General features: G+C 38.8%; 1 protein-coding gene across 1 annotated transcript in view; it reads right to left on the reverse strand.

Annotated features, from left to right (window-relative positions):
- The window catches only part of ankrd50 (ankyrin repeat domain 50), a 66,426-nt gene that overhangs the window by 5,885 nt on the left and 39,212 nt on the right, over positions 1 to 21,329 (reverse strand). The window lies entirely within an intron of this gene.

Consider the following 21,329-nt stretch of genomic DNA (forward strand, 5'->3'; position numbering starts at 1 on the left):
GAATGAAGAGCATGGAAAGGTGCAATGGACAAATGAACCATTTGACAGGCAATGGTTGTAAAAATCATAGTTTGAATTAACTTCCCCTTGAGTACTTATTGTAGGTCTGACCTTAGGAGATCACAACCAGTATTTATCCACAAGTCCTACTCCTTTGGAGTTAGGTTATCACCTAACATCAAGGATAATCACCAGTAAAGCCATGTTGTTTAAAAAAAAAAAAAAAAGTCAGCAGAATTGAGAGCACATCCCCTCAAGCTGATGGAAGCAGACATGATCAGCCTGAGTTCACTATCAGTTCAGTTTATGAGGAGCTGAGAAAAACATAATCATGGTAATTAGTGCACTTTGTTGTGCCTTATGTAGAAGCAATATCAGTTAAATAATTTAGAGTAAAGCCCTGAGGTTAAAAATGAATAATTCAAGTGGAAACGAGAGTGGAACAATAATTTAATTCAAAAGTATAATTATGTTGTTGCTTATAAATGTACACCCACATGTACAGAAACATTAGAAAATAATAAAAGCAATGCAATAATTGACTTTTAAAAAGGTAGGCGTCTAAAGAACAAATTAATATCTAATTTCTCTCCCAACCTCTGACTGTAGATGTTACAAGTACTTAAACAGCAGGAGTAAATGTGTAGAAAGGGCTGAAGATGCAAAAAATATCCAATTGTGGAGGGCAAGGGAGACATCATTTCCATGTCTGTAGCACATCAGTGTCTGTGTAACGTCCCTCCAGTGCCTCACTTATTATCATGCTACATGCTCCCATGCTCTCGGCACAGACCTTTACAAATCCTTCCGGAAAAAAGGGAATTATCACAGTAGGTCTTAATGAAAGATCTTTAATGGGAATTCCTCCCAGAGATGTGGAAAATGGCTCCATAATGGCCTCGGCTAATGGGCATTAAGTGAACTTTCCCTCCATGTTAAAACAATCAGTTCATGGTCTATGTGGCCACCACCCTGAGGGCAAGTAGAGCATTTCTGCATACTTATACTTACAGTTCCCATGGTTCCCAGGGTTACTGGGACAGGAAAAAAATGTCATGAGAGGCTCTCTAGGGGGTTATTGACATACTGTATTTTACTGTGACTAACAGGGCTACAACTATGGGAACACAGACACATTTTTCTTACTAAACAGTTACATGCCAGGATAGATGTTGGCTTATTAAATTTGACCTTTTGTAAAGTTAGGCACTTAAACCTTCAGTTGCAGGCATCCCAGTAATGACTGAACATTTTATGTTCCAGATTAAACTTCATTTTAAAGATGAAAAGACAGCGCTGGTTCTTATATCTTCCATCGTTAAATCTGATTGCTTTGATTATATAACACAACTTTCCCTTGACATTATATGAATCAGACGCCATCACCGAGCCCGAGGCTGTGCTCTGTTCATCTGACTGCTTTTGTGTGACTGTGAAATCTTACCCCACACAGGGCAGGTGCTAACCACACCTGGAAGCCAGATAACAAATCTGGTTCGTTTAATGAGGGTTCCCATGCCGGCACTGACAGTTTGGACAACAGATCCCAGCAAACAGAAGGAGCGATGGGTTTCTTTATCATCTGCTTCTGAGTTTGTTTAAGATAAGCTGGTCTCTGCTAACGGGGCCTCACTATTTTCTCCTATGCATTGTCCTTGAGGCCTAGGTGACATTTCAAACTGTGATAAAAACAGACCAATTTAAAACATCCCCATTTCAAATACTGATTGTGTTTGATTATGTTTAATTAAATCTTTTCATACTTGGCAGAAAATAAGAATCAGAGAAGCACAGGTTTTTAATCTGATATATTACACTCTTGGGTGTGACTCTGTTACAGGCACAAATTACCCAACATAAAATATTTATGAGAATATTTAGGGCCTGGTGCAAGAAGGGGAAAAGCTTAGGGGATTCGGGACTTTAACAATATGGTGAGCATAAAGCCCAGCTCTAAATACACTGTAACTGTTCTCTTATTTTCTTTTCAATCCAATCTTATTTTTGGCAACTATTTTTAATTTTAGTCTTAGTTGTAGTCTTTAGATGAAATGTCTTTTAGTTTTAGTCACATTTTAGTCATTTCTACCCTTTTTGTTTTAGTCTTGTTTAAGTCTTGTTTTAGTCGATGAAAACTCCCCCCAAAAATTTTTGGGCTAGTTTTAGTCCTCATATTTTAGTTTTTATTTTTAGTCCAAGCATTTATTTTCTTGCCTTAATCTGGTACCAAATCTTGGTATTGTGTTCTCTGCACTCAGCTAACCCTTGCTCTCTACAGCTGAGAGGCAGAATAGCTAGAGATGCATTGTTTTTTGACAGATTTACCCACAGTGGAGAAATATCATGAATTCTGAATGCCAGACAAAAACTACATTACATTTTAGTCTAGTTTTAGTCATCTTAACAAAAAATAAACTCACTTTTGTCAGTTTCAACCATCACAGATCTATTTTTGTTAGTCTTAGTCTAGTTGTTGTCACGAAAAAAGGCTGTCAACGAAAAGTTTTAGTCAGAGTTTTAGTCAATGAAATTAACACAGTTTCAACCCATAAAAAGTTATTTTTTTCTGTGGTTAAGTTCATGAAATAATCGTCAACCTTATACCAGGTCTGTATCCAAACAGGAAGTCAATTACCCTGGGCCTAGGGCAGGACAAAATCCCCAAATGACACAAAAACAATTATGGCAATTTTAAAATGCAATAAAAAGATGTGATTAATCACAATAAACTATAGAAATTCTGGGTCTTAGTCGTGGTTTTAAAAAAGGACATATCTTGACAGCCCAAGTTTTAAATACAATCTTTGTAAATTTTAATGACTTATACTAACAAAAGTACAAAACCTACCAAAAAAAAAAAAAAAAAAAAGAAATATACTAGAGGTGTGTAGGAGAGAAGTAACTCCATTAAATAGCTGGAAAACTCCAGCACACTTTCTTAATTTTGCAAAAAACATTGCCAACATTTCCACATCAAAACATTGCCACCGTTCTGTGCTATTTAAACAATGTAGAGAAATTTGCCTACAGTTGTTGATGATTAAAAAAACAACAAACAAAAAATTTAATATAAGTAGAGTAGGAATTTCTAGGAAGTATCGACGATTTCAGAAAGTTTCTGGGAAAAATCCGAGATTAAAAAAAAAAAACTCTTCAAGAAAAACCCAAAATGTGCCCCAATACTTCCTAAGAAAATTCCTAATCCTAAGCTATTTTTAGTTATTTGTTTTCACCTTAAATTCAGCTTAAAACAGAACCTGTAGATTTACAGCTAATAATCAACTTTTAAAAGAAACAGACATATATTGATAGATTATAAATAATTTAACATTTGATTAGAATGAATTATAACTGTGTTGAGCTAACTAGTAAAAGTCAAGTGAACAATTCTGTAAACCAGTTTGACACTGTAATAGTGCAAAAGTTGATCTGCAGAATGTGGCTAAAGGTAGCAGTGCTAGCACCGCCGGCCTCTGGTTAACATCAATATCCCTGAGCTGAATGTCGTCACTCAGTGTTTTGGTTATATGATGCCTGGCATCAGTACATGCAGGACACAGTTTTCATATGCCCAGCTGCGATCAGCTGACAGCCAGCTGACCCCAATTAGTGCCTCCTAGCTCCCACAGCCAATCACAGCTCTTTCTCTCAACACAGCAGTGTATTTAAATATGACATACCTGACCTACATGAGGGGAGGGGGTGTGGTGAGTGTATGGTGAATGTTCTTCAATGAAATGTGATTGTAACATGGCACAGCCTACATACAAGCATAAATAAGGACTTGAATTCATAAAGAGTATTGGTAAGATAATCAATTTCAATGAAATGAAGATCCCCTACTATAAGTAATTCTGGCTGACCCACATATTTATAAGGCCCTTAATTAACTACATTTTGCAGATGCCAATAGAGATCATTCCCCATCTAAATAGGTGTAGTTTTGCAAACACTTGAAATCAATAAAGCTTTAAAGCACCATTGCCCAGTGTTTAACTATATAACTGCCCAGTCAGAACAGAAACTCAGTGACCCTAACCCACTTTCAGTGTTTCATTGTTTTCAGCGACTGAGAGCATTTTCCACCCTCCCTTCAACCTCTTTTCTCCGTCTCCATGACCCCCTTTACCAGCTCCCACTCCGGCACTGGAAAAGTCACCGACATTCCAAGAGGGACACATTCAGAGTGAGCACGCATGGCGGCTATAGGAAAGTCAAACATTGTTACCTCTGACTACTAAAAACCACAAAGGAAAAATAAAACATCAAAGTATGGACATTCAAAACCTTTACTCCTTTGAGCTATTTTTACAGAACCATGGAAAAGGAATATGAAGGGCTCATTAGAAGTGCGGCGATGGCTTCTTTAAAGTTTATATCAAAGAAGCAGAAACACTCCGAGGTACCTAATGATCCTAATGTGCATTCCTGTTCTCGGTGCACTCCAAAGTCCTCTGGCTACAACTTCAAGCATTAAGCTCAAATTTCAGCCTCATCATCACAGCATTTCTAACTCCTCCTCTTCTTATTTCCTCTAGCCTTTTGTTTCATGTCAGGGTTTTTGTTTAGCGTTGAGGCCAAACCAGCCTGTGCACATGCTTCCATCCCCTTTAAAAGGTGTTTTTGAACTCTAACTTTTCAGGCTAATGCACAGTAGCAAGTACATCTGGGGCATTGGAATGAAGTAATCTGCATTTACAGATATCTAGTGTTTGGTGCGATCTTGTCTATGTTTTTAACTTCCTAATACTCTGACTTGCCCTCCTTCTCCTCCTGGACCAAATCCTTCTTTGGACATTCTGGGTTTGCTCCAGTAGGGACAGGAAACCCACTAACTCAGAGGGGGGAAGAGGCCATTGAGGGGGAAAAACAAGGACAGAAAACGGATTCAGAGGACCAAAAAGGAAAAAAAAAGGAAATTTTTAAAAAGGCAAAGGGACTTCAGCAGTGTGACATTTCAGATTATTTTTCTTGTTGTTGATTTGTTCTGCTCAAGGAGGCACCGAGAAAAACAGTGAGTGTGCATTACAGCCCAATTCTGGAGATGCTGCTCTATCATGAGTATTTTCCCAGGGGAACAAAAGAAAAATGCTTCAGTGCTGAAGTGTATGATAAACAGTTTCTCCTACATTCCACGGCTGCTGACACACCAATTATGAAGATACGATGACTTGGGAAGCTGGAGGAGGGAGAAGGAGGCAGAAATTTGACTGCAGACACCGTAAAAATAAGAAAAAAATCAATTTTCAAATGCAAGAAACAAAAGAACTGAACAAGCAAGAACCTTAAGTTAAAAATAAGGATGGGGAATGTTATGTTTCATTGATATAGATACCCTTATTAACTCTCCTTAATTATCAGAGGTCTTATAGATACAGCTATCGATACTAGGGATGTTCCTTGACGAATAATTTTACATTTGGATTATCGAGTGAACACTTTTGTAAACCAGCTTGACACTGTAATGGTGTAAAAGTTGATCTGCAGAATGTGGGTAAAGGTAGCAGTGCTAGAACTGTCGGACTTTGATCCTCTTTGCAGGTTAATGTCAATATTCCTGAGCTGAATATATTGACCTAATGCTTCAGTTATATGATGCTTGGCATTAGCGCATGCAGGGCACAGTTGTCATATGATCAGCTGAAAGCCAGCTGATGCTATTTATCGCCTCCCAGCTCCCACAGCCAATCACAGCTCTTTCTCTCAACACAGCTGTGTATTTAAATACGACATACTTCTCACAAATCCCTGCTGGCATTAATGCTGACGCAACACACCGCTGCTGCTGGCAAAGCTTAACCTCCTCCACCCCAGCCTCCTCCTTTATAGCATAAAGCTTGTTGCGCCCTCGTTTTCAGAGTCATGCTACTATGCATTTATTGCTTTTGAACTAATTTTGTTGTATTCAGTACGTATGGTCATAAATGTATTCTTCCATACGGCCATGTACTCCCTGGAAAGTCAAAGCATGCTTGACTAACCCAGGGAGAAGCAGAGCCCTCTTGGCCAAGTAAAATCCATATTTACAGTAAATTGGTAAAATGTCTGATGAGTGTTCTTGAATGAAATGTGAGTGTAACATGTCACAGCCTACATACAAGATCTAAATAATGCTATACTTTGCTGTTCCTACATGATGCTATCAATGCTAACAGTTTACTGTTGTTTACATTAGATTAAAGAGAACTCTGGCAGTACTCGTTGAGATTAGCTATAGGAGTTAGCAGTGGCAGGTGACTGCATTACAGTTTAGACAGAGCATCTGACTGGCATTTTGGGTGCTATTAAAGTAAGTGAAGCAATACAATATAAAATTAGCCAACCTGACACAAAGGTCAGTGACTGTCAAATGAAGTACTTCCCCTTAAAGGCGCTCACAAATAGAATACTTGTGAACAGCAGACTTGAAGCCTTCGCACACTAAGGACGGCGTAAAAGAAACGGCATGAAAATGTAAATAATTCAGAGGTGAATTTTGACGTGCCTTTAGATGCAGATCGGAGTGATGCGATTTTCTGAATGCGCATTCTAAAAACCATTTAATTTGCAAACATCTGCTGTGTGTTTTGCACTATCCTCTGATAAACTGAGATACATGAGAGTGTAAGATGCCTGCCTCTCTCTCCAGCATGCACAGCCAGGTGGTCAGTGCTCTTTCACAGCGCTGGTGGCCTCTTTCAGCTGGAGGAGGAGCTGACTTTTTGTTCATTCTTCCAGTTAAATAATAAAGATAATGTTAAAGGCACACCAAAGCAGAGCAGTGATTAGTCACATGTCTGAGGTAAGGGGAGACGGTTTTGTTAAGTGTGTCATTGGAGCAAAGTAGCGCTCGCTACAGACAAGTATTTACATGAAAAGGGGGAAAACATCATGGTGTGTTGGAAAATGTTTTTTTCCCTGGTGTCTGACTCAAAACTCTTCTACCATAGGCAACCGCCAGTGTTTTGACTGGTCAGGTGTGGTCATTTGGAGTGAAACTTGAAAAAATATACATATCAGCCATATTTTCACACCGTGAAACTACGCCACCACTACATGCTTACATAAAAATAATTTAGTGCCAATAATTGGCATTAAAAAACCCCGTCTCTGGTGTGCAAGGGTATTTTAACTGGTATTTCTCCAAATAAACAGGAAGTGATCTTAAAACAAACCAAAGCATCAGTGCCTACGTAGCTTTCCCTATGAATACCTCCTTTTTAGTGTTTCATTAAAATGTAAAAGTATGTTTATGTTTCAGAGACTCATCGGGCTGAAAGTCACCTGTAAATAGGACCACATTTTAAACCTTAATACAATTGTTTGCTAGCTTTAGCCCAGTGCTTCTGTTTTAAAGATGACATTAATATTGAAAATGCAGTCTAATGCGTCATAAAATAATTTGCAGGCAAACAGGCATGTCGAGCTTTCAAAACTTTCCTTGTACAAAAATGTGCACTACACAGATGACCACAGGGAATTCATTAATAGGACCAGTGTTACTCAACCCTGCTCAACCAAAGCGCCAAATTGTTGAAAAATACCTTTGCAAGAGCCACAATCTAAGTGGTGAAAGCGGCAAAAACGGCTTAAAGTAGCAATGAAAATAAGTTAAAGGTGGCAAAAATAGTCAAAAAGTAGCAAGAATGGGTGAGAAGTGACAAAAGTGTTACAGGTAGCAAAAAATGGTCCAAATATGGCAAAAAAATGAGTGAAAAGTGACTAAAATGGGAAAAAAAAGCAGTTAAGAGTAGCAAAAATGGGCAAAAAATAGGAAACAAGAGGTATGCAATGGCAAAACGAGCTTAAAGGTACAATGTGTAGAATTTGGCATTTTAGCGACATCTAGCGTTCAGATTTTAGAATGAGCTGATCTGTTACCAAAACGTCACATCACTAAGCGACGAGAGCCTGTGAAGACCAAAAAGGATCGTGAGCCGGACATCATTTACAGCAGTGACGAGGTGAGGGTTTATTCATTCATTTTTGTAACCATTATTTTTATAGATTATAGGTCAGTCTTCTTCTCCACCTGCCTTCCAGGTAGCTTTCAGGACCGGCGGGCAGGTTCGTATTTAAAAATCACGTTTCGCTCTTTCTGTCCCCAAAACGTTGCCATAGACAACATGGCGGTTTGTTATGTCAGCCTCCGTGAGGGCAACCTGGGGTAATGTAAATTTAAAAAGCTTTTTTCTAATTTTGTAAAAAGAAAACTAAAGTTTAAAGGGGATGCTTGTGCACTTATTTTAACATACTTCACATAGATATGTAAACATTATATCCCATGTACACCGTTTCTATTCGGCGAAATGCAGCCAAATTCTACACATTGTACCTTTAAATGAGCAAAAAGTGGGAAATAAAGGTGAAAAATGTCAAAAATTTGAAAAAAAGTGGCAAAAAGAAGAGGCAAAATTGGGAAGGAAGGAGACAAGTGGTATTTAGCCTAATGGCAAAAGGTAGCTTATTTAGATGAAAAGTGGCAAAAAAATTGTTTAAAAAAAAAAAAGGGGTGTGTTAAAAATGGGATAAAAGTGGAAAAAATGGGCAAAAAATAGAAAAAAAAGGGATATTTAATGGCAAAAGGTAGCTTAAATGGGCAAAAAGTGGCAAAAAATGTTGAATCGGGCAAAAAAGGGATTAAAGTGGAAAAAAATGGGGGAAAATTGGCAAAAAGAAGTATCAGAATTGCAAAAAAAGGAAAAAAAGGGTATTTAATGGCAAAAGTAGCTTAATTGGGTGAAAAGTGGAAAAAAAGGCAACAAAGTTTCCCTTTTTTTAAGGTTTTCTGGGGGAAAAGTATTTAATATAAGGACATAAAAGAGCCACATGTGGCTCTAGAGCCACCCATTGAATATCACTGGACAGGACTATGTTTTATAGCACTAGCGTCCAAATGGAGACATGCCCCTTTTGCCGACAAAGTGGGGTGAGGTTGGATGGAACAGCCTTTGTGGTGTCAGATGCAACAGTGGTTTAATTTAAAAGCTATTGACATTTGAGATGTCATGTTACAGGGCCCACAGGACTCAGCAGGAGTACTGATGAGCTCAAAAGTGATTTTAAAAATGCAGAATAGGTTCCAATATCCATCCCTAGGTAAAAAACCTCCTTAGTTACTGGACTTAAGGGAGGATGACCTATAATTTTCACTTCAGTCTTCAGCACACATCACTCCATAAGGCTTGGATGTCAACTAAGAAGCAAGCCGTGGCACAGTTACTGCAGCTCCTGCAGATAAAGCACAAAAGTAACCACATGGGGGGACGTCATCCAACCTGTATTTGATGACTGTGGTGTAAAAGGAACTGCAATAAAGTAGTACATAAGTATGCAAGAACTTTCATTGGCAACAAATCTTCTAATACCTTCCAGGAACCATTTTTTCTTTCCAAAAACCGAGCAGTAATGAAGGCCTAGATTTTTTGCACCCATTAAAAGCAGGCTATACAAACTGTAGCAGGGTTTACTATGAGATCTGGCCATTAACGTGTGTGTGAGAGGATGGTTTAGAATTTGAACAAAAGCGACTGCTAAACAAGCAACAAATGACACATTCATCAGGGTGAGGGATGCGGCTCCCGAGTACAGGCCTCTGAGCCAGCTGCTGCTAGTTACAGAACTGGATAGCAGCCACGGGAGACAGAGCCCAACGTACAAAAGAGGGACTGTTTGCCTTCTAGATTAATTTTTTCAGATGACAAACGAGGCAGCGTGCGTGCATGTGAGAAATGAGAGGACCTAGCTCAGGACTTCAGAAGGACAGCGTCTCAGATTCGGCACGTTCTCTTATGCGGGACACCATCTTAGGTCATCTGATCCATAAAGAAAACAGAAACTCAAGCCTCGTTGCCCTGTCCTCGGGCCCTCCAGTAAACCCCAGTTCGACAAACGTCTGTTCGACAGCTGCAGCGTTCTCGGCTCCAAAAAAACATGAGAGCGCCAACCTCCAAAACACAAGTATGTGGATGAGAGTCAGCTCCAACAGTCTGCAAACAACAGGCCTTTGAATAGAGAGCTGCTATAGTCCTTGAAAAACACTGCTGAGTTCCATGTTTGTTTATATAAACTCTTCAATTTCTACTAGGGCTGGGAAATATGGGCCAAAATTATATCTAGATATCTTTGGTCCAATGCCACAACATAATACATATATCTTGATTTTTTAACCAGTAATGGTTGGCAAGTGTAGCTGTTAGTGTGGCTAGTTGTCTCCGTAACTGCACATGCCCACTACGTCAAATATTTCTTCACTCTGATTGGCCTGTAATGAACAAGACAGGCAGAGCATTTGTGCATTTATTCCTCAAGATTTTCCTCGAAGGTTCTGCTCTTCTCAAAATCCCAAAATTTGAAATAATGGGCAAAAATTGGCAACAAATGGCAAAAAAAGTTGAGAATGAGCAAAGAGTGGAAAAAACAGCAAAAATAGTGGAAAAAAGAAGTGGCTTATTTAGGTGTCAAGTGGCAGAAATAGGCACCAAGTGGCAAAGTGTAAACATTTGCAAAATGGTAAGAGATAAGTGGTAAACACATAGGCAAGTGGCAAGAAAAGTGTAAAAAGTGGGTGACAGGGGAAAAAGGGGAAAAATAGGGGGGGCAAAAAGTGCCAAAAATGGCAAAAAGAAATGGCAAAGATGGATTAACAAGAAAAGTAGCAAAATAGTTAATAAAGGGCAAAAAGAAGTAGAAAAAAGAAATGGCAAAAATTGGCAATGATGTGCAAGAAGAATGACAAAAACAAATGAAAAGCAGCAAAAGCAGATTGCAAAAATGGGCAGCAAATGGAAAAAAAAAGTTGAGAATGGGCAAAAAGTGGCAAAAACAGCAAAAATAGTGGCAAAAAAGTGGCTAAAAAGTAGATCGAAAAGTGACAGAAGTAGGCACCAAGTGGCAAAGAAAGTGAAAAATTGGCAGAAAGTGCCAAAATTTGCAAAATGGTCAAAAAGCTGTGGTAAATATATAGACATGTGGCAAGAAAAGTAAAAAAGTGAGTGACAAGGGGCAAAAAAAGGAGAAAAATGCAGGGGAAATGGGGAAAATAGAGGCAGAAAGTAATGACAAAAAATGGGCTCTAAATATCAAAAAAGGTTGAGAATGGGCAAAAAGTGGCAAAATGAGGAGAAAGAACTGGCAAAAATAGGTGGCAAAAATGGGCTACAAGTTGCAAGAAAAGTGGCAAAAATTGGCAAAAAGCAGTAAGAAATGGGTTAAAAGTGGCAAGAGCAGTGGCAAAAAGTGGAGAAAGTGGTGAAAAGACATTAAATAGTAGCTTGGATAAAGATTTTCAACATCAGAACCCAACGCTTGACACTTTTCAGCCTTAAAATGAGGTAACTGTTAGCCAGGACTCTACCACCAGTGCTACTGATCCAACACACAGGCACATCAGAATACATCAGAACTGGGCCCATGCTCTGGGTTTTACCAGGGCCCAGCCCACCACAAAGAAGACAACTGTTCTTGTTTCTGACATTACACATGAAACTGCACAGAGAACACAGGAGACAATAGAAAGACAGAGACGAGTTTGAAGAAATCTTAGTAAGAAGATCGGGGAAGCAGAGTCAGGGTGGGATGCCCTGACTGGGGCAACCACAGCACCCCAACTGACTAGGCAGAGGCTCTACCTGTCTTTGCTTATCATTTTTATGATGGAAGAGAAGAAAATAATAGACGCAAAATCCTACCAGGAAACCACCAGTTTGTAACTATATTTGAAAGATTCAGCCTTTTGCCCATCCCTAATTTCTACTCTAACAAACATGGAGATAACCCATTACATTTGAAAAGACACCGAAAATCCTTGACTCTTGATTGAGCTCGATTACTGCCAGAGAAAATCATTTATCCAGATATATTACATATTTAGCAGCTTATGTGCTGTGTATACATTTCCTGCCCTCTAAACGACCACCAGGCGAGACACTGAAATGATTACACTTAAACAATTAATTTATGTAATGCCAGAGGCAAAGCACATGAAAACACTCCTGCCCAAACATGCCTCGCCTGCTGATTTTCAAACGTGATGTGAGAGGATTTCCAGTCAAACCTGTTGTGGCGCAACTGAAGCAGGCTGTGGAGGCTAACAGGAAAACATTTAACTCGCTGCAGGTCTGGAACCTTCAAATTGCTAGGGGAAAGTAAGAGATATATGACTGAGGAGAGAGAAGAGCTGAGGGTGTATTTCTCCTCTCATAAGCTAAATCACTGAAGGATTTTTAACCATTTTCTCCATTTAGGCACATATTAATCATCACTTGGAAGCGTAAGTGACACTTTCCTCTGCTTTTAAAAGTAATACTTATTGAACCAAATAATTTAATGTCACTTGAAGCAAATTCTGCTGCCTACTTTTCATGACCATGAGGGCAATGAAATGGAACTGAATCTATTCATTCATGCAGGCAGCATGAATGAACACTTAGAGTGGATTTAGCCTCGTTATTGTACACACGTTTAGGATGCAAAAACGCCAATTCAGACCATTTTCAATGCAGAGTTCTCAGGGTTGTTCTGTTCAGTGCTCAACAGATGATATATTTATTGCAGTGATCTGGCAGGCAGTAACAGACATGCACAAAATTTCTCCCCCTCTGCATAGTTTTAGTCTCTCTCTCTGCATTTTCGTAATGTTGCTGCTGCAGCATTTACATTAATCTGGAAGCAATCACGTCCAACTTGCAGTGCTCAAAGTGATGCAAAAATATGAGTCCAAGTGGTAAGATTTTAAACTTATTATGAGTGCTTATTCTAAGTCACATTTTACACAAGGGATGGAGATAAACTCTTGGTTCAATAATGACTGGTTTATGCATTTATCAAAACCCTTAAATCAACAACCAGAGATGATCAGTACGACTATCAAGTCTCATGGGACTGTAATGTGTATTATATATCTCAATTCATGCCGTTTAAATAAAATCATAGGTGCATGACTAGGGATGCATGATATCATCGGTACGGTATCGGTATCAACAGAATTTGGCTGATGTTTCCTGCAATTTTCAAATTGCATATGGTGCATTATGTCTGACTTGAAGCATGCTTAAAAACACCAGTTTAATTCATTTTTGGAGGAAGAGATGCTATGCTCTACATTTCATGACATAAAAGTTATCACTCCCTTCAAAAATTTGCCATCAAATTTGCAATATGAGCCAAAATGATCACAATCAGCTACTCTTTAAAAAATGTTCAGCCCTAGTTCAATCTAATATTGTGTTGGTTATAATATAAACTTATTTATTGCTCATGTTTCATACATAAGATGAGGAACTTAAGAAATACAAGCATATTTAATCGCAATCGCAATATTGGGGGAAAAAAGTCGCAATTAGATTCTTTTCCCAAATTGTTCAGCCCAAGTCTGAACTAGGGGCGGGAGTAAAACTTAATACAGCATAGTATCATCAATAAAATCAGTTGTTTGGACGATTGTTCGTCCAGTGAGGTTGGTAAAGGTGACGGTCATAGAGCAGGAGAAAGTCAGTACAACAAACATGGCAGCACCAGGGGAAGGACATCAGGAATGCAAGCAGGGCATGAATGAGATGGACATGACACATGAGGTTTGCAAGAAGTGCTAGATGAAAATAAGATACTGACGAAATATGACAAACATGAGGGCAAGACTAATGCTAAACCAGCTAAACAGTTGTAAAAATGGTATAGATATCAACATATAGCAGTTTATGGTAACGCAATACCCTGTGTGTTGCAAAATGTTTAAAATCACAATAATATCAAATAGTGACCCAAGTACCATAATAATATCGTATCGTGGGGTCACTAACGATTCCCACCCCAAGTCTGAACTACATTTAAATATCAGTATCAATATCACTTATATTAATCTGCAAATATTAGGGCTGAAAGATTTTGGAAAATAAGCTCATTGTGATTTTTTCCCCCAGTTTTGCAATTACAAGTTGATACACAATTATTCCTCAGCTTTCTTTTGTTCCTAAACAAGGGCTGAACAATTCTATAATAGTATTGAATTCTGATGATTTTGACTTGTATTGCAAGTTGGATGTGAATTGTTGCATTGAAAGTTTTTTTCACTCATATTTAATAAGAAAAAAAAAAAAAAAATTAAGAAGGTAAGATTTTTTTGTAGTCTATTCTTAAAAATTGGCACTTGAATGATTGCATGACATGTCATGCATAACATCCATGCAGCAAAAAAAGTTTGAAACTGGTATTTTGACACAAATTTCAGGTTAAAAAAATGTATTGCACCTTCTGCGATTTGAAAATTGCAGCAGGTCATATTGCAATTTCATCTAATTTTCCATTAATTGCCCAGCTCTCGTAAATATCCGTAATATAGTTGTAAACTGACACAGTCACATGACCTTCCACTGTAATGTTTTATTATCACAACCTATCCCTACTTATAAATCAACGCAGGCCTTATTTTTGTGTTTTGTATCTTGAAATCAGATTTCAAATGGACTTATAATGAGAATTTGGCTTACGATAACTTTATCTGGATATTCTGACTGGAAATCAGAAAAAAGAAACTCTTGCTTAGATTTGACTTTTTGCTAAGAAAACACTGTTCACTGAGCGATCCCTCATGCAGAACATGATGAAGGTAAAAAAAAATACATAGAAAGTCACTGTATCTGTGAATCTGAATGACAGGAGCTCATTAAGGCGCTGAAGAGGGGACGGAGTCATGAGGCTGTGCACCTGGTTGCGTGTGTATGAAATCACTCACTACATCACATAATGGATCTCTACTCTAGACGAGTTGTCACTATGTATCATGGAGCATCTCGCAGCTGCACAGATGACTTGAAACTTCATCCAAGTGAAAAAATTGAAAAAGAGAACTGGAAAAATAGATTATTACATCTGGAGCACACTGATCAAATAAGAACAACAGCACAGAAATAGCATGAACTTCATCTAAACTACACTTTTACCAGTTTCTATAACTGGGAATAAAGTATGGCTTGTACTGCCAATTATCCCCGTTTCCATGCCACAAGCTCCTTTTTATTCTTTCCTGTCAGCTTCAGAGTTATGTATCACTTTGCATGCTGAATACTGCTAACAAAGGCTCCAAATATAGCTGGATTACTGAACATTTTTTTCTTGTGACAGTTTTGGTGTTTTCATGGTGGGAGTAAGCTGATGTAGAGCTGGGAGCTCCCTGCCCCACATGGGATCAAATTTCCTGGATCCCTGCCCGTGTTTTTGTTCATCATTACACTGGCTGACCTCCTGCTGACCTCATTTAGCCCTACCAGCACATGTTTCCATTCACCTGCGCTTGAAACTACTCAGTCTAGCATGTCAGTTGTGTTTTATTAGCCATCAAGTCAAACAAGGCATTATCTGCTATCAAGGTGCAGTGCCAAGAAAGGTCTGGAACCATTTTACGAGATTTCACAGAGAAATGTCTCGACAACAGTTTCAGCATGGGGGATAGATGTGGCAGCTTGCTGTGGAATCAGGTACTTGCAAAGTCATCTGTGGCATGCAGGTCAAGAGGCGGTGAGGTATGAAAACACCCTGTCTTTACTTTAAATGCTGCAGCCAAACCATCCTCGAAAAACGCGCCAGGAATTCAACTGCATTCATTCCAAAAGACTTGCTCTAAAACCTAATGAAACCCAATTTAAACACCCTTAAATTAAAGCTAAGTGAAAAGCAGCGCTATGTGCTTGCACCTTCAGGAACATCAAATATGTCATGCCTTGAAAAATTTGGCAGAGGCATGCCACATACCAAAGGGCATCACCTCAGGAGGAGAGAGGCCAGCCAGCTCGTCGGCCATGTTCAGAATCATGTTTCTGCAGGGCAGCACCAAAGGTGTTACAGATACAGACATGGTAGGCCTGTAATTTACCAGGCTGTCAGACTGCATGGTGGTAAATTACAGTATTCAGCAAGGATTATGGTCTTCTGCACATCCAAAGTGAGGCCCGACATGTAGCCTTGCAGACGACAACTCATACATGAATAGGAACATAAATCAGCTTGTCTGTGTAAGTCAATTTCAAGAAGGGGGGGGCGGTAATCTAATTAAATTCATCGTCCTTGCTGTTGTAACTCGGGCATCGAGGCACGAGGGGACAATCAATACAGAAAACTCTAAGAGGAGATGGCTCCTATTCAGGGCTGACAGCTTTTAAAGTGTAAATGTGTTAATCATGATGTGATTAAGGTCCGAAATTAACACATTACTTTTTTAAATGACATTAATCAAATGCTTTTTTTGTTATTTTAGGCAAACCTTAAGCTACAGTAGCAGGACTGCAGCTGGACGCATGTAGTGCCTTCCAGCTCTGACAGTCTGAAAATCTCATCGCACTTTAGGACACTTACAAACATTCCACTTTTTCACAATTCTCTTTAGCTTTATTTCCATTTACTTTCCTGTATGTTGCAAGCTCTTTTTTCCTGTTCATAGCAAATGCCTTGACCTAAACTTACCAGAATTTCCTTATTTTCTCTCAAAACATAAACAGGATTTTGTCTGAACAAGAAGAAAAATATCCTTAGCTTAAGGTGGCACAAATGACTAAAGGCAGATTAGAGGGTGTTGCCTCTACAAATGTACAAGGGGTGCCCCATGACTCACTACTGGGTCCTCTCTTTATGTAGTTATTCCCTTTGATAAAATATTTCAGCTTCTTCTTTCCATTTTTATGCGGATGATGCTGCTATCATCTGGTGTGCACCTATGCCTGCACTAAGGTTGGGTATCATTTGGGCTATTTCTGATACCAGTGCTAAACCAATAACTTTTTATATGGTGCCAGTGCCTAATCGGTGCCTGAATCATTACTTTTGAGAGAAAAAAGTGTGCTGAAAGTCAGTGGGACAATGAAAGCTGTCTGGGTTTTACAAATGATTCACAGGAGTATCTTTAAAAGAAGATAGCAGAACATGGGACAAGAAAAGTGGTGAGCATACCTTTCATTTGGGGTGACAGGGAGTCGCACTGAGGTGATGGGGTATCGAAATAAAGTATCAGTAACTGTACTGCAATTTGGTCCAGTAACTGTTGGTTGTGCCATATTGGTACCAGATTTTGATGCTCATCCCTAGCCTGCACAAACAGTTACAAATCCTCACAAAATCAGCTTTATTAGCTGAATATTGTTTTAAATATAGATAAAATTAAACTCAAGAGCCTAGATGAGTTCACCTGTTATGGATCACACTGAAATGCTGTGCATGAGTGCCTTTAAGTCTATACACTATACAGTTTTTATCCTGCTGCACTGAGATTCATCACAGCCTGTAGATTTCTTGCTTGCAATTTGTAGTCTACTCTCTAAAATCAATTGTAAAGCAAGCAGACATGGTCTTCCACATCAGGATGACTTTATTTCTGAAGGCATTCTGGTACAAACTCTGGAAACCTTTCCTCTCATATACTTTTGAAAGATAGACAGCACATCCTGTGCTTGTTTGGCATGGTGCGATTTGTTGTTCCCAATTTAAATTTTCATGCATCTATTGCTTGCTGTAATCTGCATACTGAATCTAAACTGCAAAACTGAGTGACCTTAAATGTTGTAAAATCCCTAACTGGAAACTCTTGGATCCAAACTTTCTGTTTTTTTGTGGACTGAATAATTAATCTTACAATCGATGCCTTAAAATTCATCTTCTTACAGTCATTTGATACAAAATCAAGACGCTAGTAACAACTTCTCCATACCGTCGATATTAACTGCTTTAAAACGCGGTATAAGGAATTTAAAAATGCCATAAAATTATCATATTAGTAATAAAATTCAGTTATAAATAGCATTTTTAAGGTAACTGACAGCTCTACTTTTTAAGTTTTTTTTTTTTTTTTTAGGGCTTTACTCTTCTTTGGAGAGGGTACGACAGTGTGATAGTGTAGGGAATTCAAGGGGCAGTGACACGTGGAAAAGGAGCTACAATTCAGATTTGAACATGTGCTGCCCTCTTTGAGAAGTAGATTTTGTACATGGGGCATGTCCAAACTGCCAGGCTATCTGGGCCCCTGCAGCCATACTTCTATTATCTTCTGGTAGCATGAAGCATTAGTCGGCTCAGCTCCTTGGTTATGTACTGTCTCTAACGAAGGCCACGGCATGGCCAAACATGTTGCAGTCAGTTTCAACGTTCTTTTAAGTATTTAATAAAGACTTAATTTTAGGGCCTTGGCACTCCTTACCTGTTGCTGAACAGAAAGTTGTTCTTGGCATCAAATCTCCCATAAAACTTACATTTATTTCATAGCCAAGTGTCAGATTCAGCTGTGCTTTCTAACAGCTATACATCCAATTGACTAAATGATGCCACAAAATGTCATTTACTGGGGAATTGGTAAGCAGAGCCATCTTTGTCTGTCTTCAGGGTGCATTCCTCTGGCCCAGAAGAAATAAACCGTCCTCGCTGCTTTACGACTGTGTTTGTGTTGTCAGTCGGCCAGCAGATCTTGAGGTCCCTCCAGTGAGGTCTCGAATAGAAAGTATACACAAAAGCAGAAACACATCCAGGGAGATGTTAAGAGTTTTGTTGACCTTTCAGCAGAGGAGCGATCATGCCTTGTGTCGGATTCACCCGCAGGCCTTGGAGACAAAGGGCTGCTCAGAGAGGTGAAGGGGGCGGGTACTTTGAACAGGGCTGCTCTTTTCAGTTGTGATCATTGGTGGTAAATCAGTTCTGTGAAGAAAGCTCCATTCACAGCAGGCAGGCTGAGTGGAGGTGGGAGATGTGGTTCAAGTCCTTGCCAGGGTGGGCTACCACTCTTGCAAATACAGGAAACAAAAACACAGGCCCACCCTGGAGTCGCATAATTTCCTGAGAGTGCAGCTCTTTTTCTACAATAGCTATGGAATTTGTAATGACTTATCTTTACACTGCAGAGGTTAGAGGAGGACCTGCTGGGTGAAAAACTCAAAGCATGTGCAAATGTGTCATCTCTGAAGGAAATGAGTAACCCCCCTTCCCCCCATTCAAATTCCTTACAGGATGAGTATCTTCTTAAAAGTGGCCACACGCTCCTGTAACATTCCTCAGACTGAGCCAGGAATATAACTGTCTTAATTACAGCTGTGATTCATACCTAAGAGGGGCTTTATGTGAGGTTTAGCATGGCTATTTTCCAACTTTCTTCCCTGTACATCCCCCACCAAACGTCTGCGAAGCGCACCCTCTGACCAACAGGAAGTAAAATTTTAAAAAGACTGAAAATAATAACTTATTTTATGATAGTGGAAATCAATCTAATTGAAATTGCAATAAGACTGCTGTGCTGAAATGTGGTTGTTTTAAGGGGAGCTATTATCTTTCACGAGTACAGCAACACATTGAAACTATATTATTAGAGGTACTGGCACAGCACAGCAAAACTCATTTCTCCTTCTACATCCTTCCTTCTCCTTTGCTCATGCTGGCTTTTCCTCAAAATCCTAAGTGCTACTTGCATGTGAGGTGTTGTTTTGTGTTCACTTAAAACAAGCTTTATCATTGTCATCTACCTCCTGCTATATTCAGAGATTAGTCACGACATGCTACTACATGAGAGGGAGAGACTGGAGTGGCGAACTTCTCATTCTAGTTATCTTGGATCTTAAAAAGCGCCTTTTAAATCTACAGGAATGTGTTCTGACATAAAAGCCAGCTAGGACAGGAGACAGAGAATCAGAATCACTCTCTTATCTCCTGCAGAGAAGCTATTAACGTTATATGTTTAATCCATCACACAAGAAAATATTTTTCATAAGTAGACGAGTATTATGTAGGAATAGCATCACCTGGAACCTAACTTGATTTCTGGCAACATTGGTTTCTTGGATCCTGCAGAAATTTGGAGGGGTCATGGCACAGACCCTGTCCCCATCAGCATGCCTGAATGATGTGTCCAGGACAGGGGTGTCAAACTCAATCACAGCAGGGGCCGAAATCTGAATTTAGGTTAACCTGAGGGCCAAACAGCGTCAAGACAACTGAAAACTTTCAACAGTGTTTTCACAGGTACTGATTTTGGAGGAAATTAATCAGTGATGATTAATGATTAAGATTTATAAAAAGAAAAAAAAAAAAAGAAAAAAAAGTTAAAATGATTAAATATCACAGCATCAATGTTACTGTGTGTCCATGTCAAATAAATGCTAAATAAATAAATAAATGAGTTTAAAGTCTCAAAATCTGATAAAAAGCCAACTTTATAAACCCTAAAGTTCAAAACAAAATATTAAAAGTCAAAGTAAGGCTTTTAAAAGGTAAATATATGACATAAATTACAAAATCAAGAGTTTAAAAAGTCAAAATAGGAGATAAAATTCAAAATTTTGACTCCAAAAGGTGAAATAGGAGATAAAATTCTCGATCAGGTGTTAAAAAAGTGAAAACATGGGATTAGGAGTCAAAGTTAGGAGTTTAAAAGTTCAAGATTTGATTTAAAATGACAATTTACGAATCTAAAAGGTCACAATATGAGAGAAAAGGTCAAAATTATGAATTTAAAAGGTCAAAATATGAAATAAAAATTCAAAACCTAAGTTTCAGCTGATTTTGGGATGCAAAATGAAAATACGAAATAAAAACACTAATTTATTTCCCTCATTCCTGACTTTTGATCTAATTTTTTCTACTCTCTACTTTTTCAGATTTTTATAACTTAACAAGGTTTTTTTTTATCTTAAAGGCTTAAGTATATTTCTGTTATTGTGTCCACAGTTGGTCAGGCTCACTGGTACATTTTTTCTAAATCAGTATCCAAGCATTTCTCTCTGATTTTTGGTATAGTCTGAGGCATACTTTGCATTACTTCTAATCATAAATAGTTTGAAATGACAAAAGATTCTTTGCAGATGACGTCATGCAGCAGTGGAGAACACCCCTGGGGGCAAGAAGTTCTTTCTGCATAGAGAAACGCTACCAAAAAGCCGTGGTCTGAGCTGTTTATGCCAAATGTTCAGTGTGAAAAAATAAAGAAAAACTACATTGTTGAGCTACTTTTGTGTCCCAAAAAGTAGTAAAATATTCATGCAAAATATATAGAGTTTAAAAAGCCCATAGAGAAGCGGCAGCAGGAGAAAAGCCTGGTCAAACAGTGTCACACAACTGTCATGTATGGCTGGTTTCCACAAAGTGGTTCTGTTCTGTTCAGTATAGTTTAAACAGTTTAGCAGATTCAGCTCTGATCTTGCCTGTTTTTCCTCAGCTGTCCGTCCAGCCTTAGTCATTGTGACAGGAAATCTGTCTCTTTTAAGAGCTCCAGACAATTTGGCTGACCTCTGCAGAGCTGGTTGTTTGGCTCCCAAACGGCTCCTCATTTGGTCACAGTTTGGCCTTTCAAAAGTGGATTACATAACAACAAAGGATGGAGGAAAGGAAAC

This window comes from Cheilinus undulatus, linkage group 10 (assembly GCF_018320785.1).
Source record: "Cheilinus undulatus linkage group 10, ASM1832078v1, whole genome shotgun sequence".
NCBI classification, from domain to species: domain Eukaryota; kingdom Metazoa; phylum Chordata; class Actinopteri; order Labriformes; family Labridae; genus Cheilinus; species Cheilinus undulatus.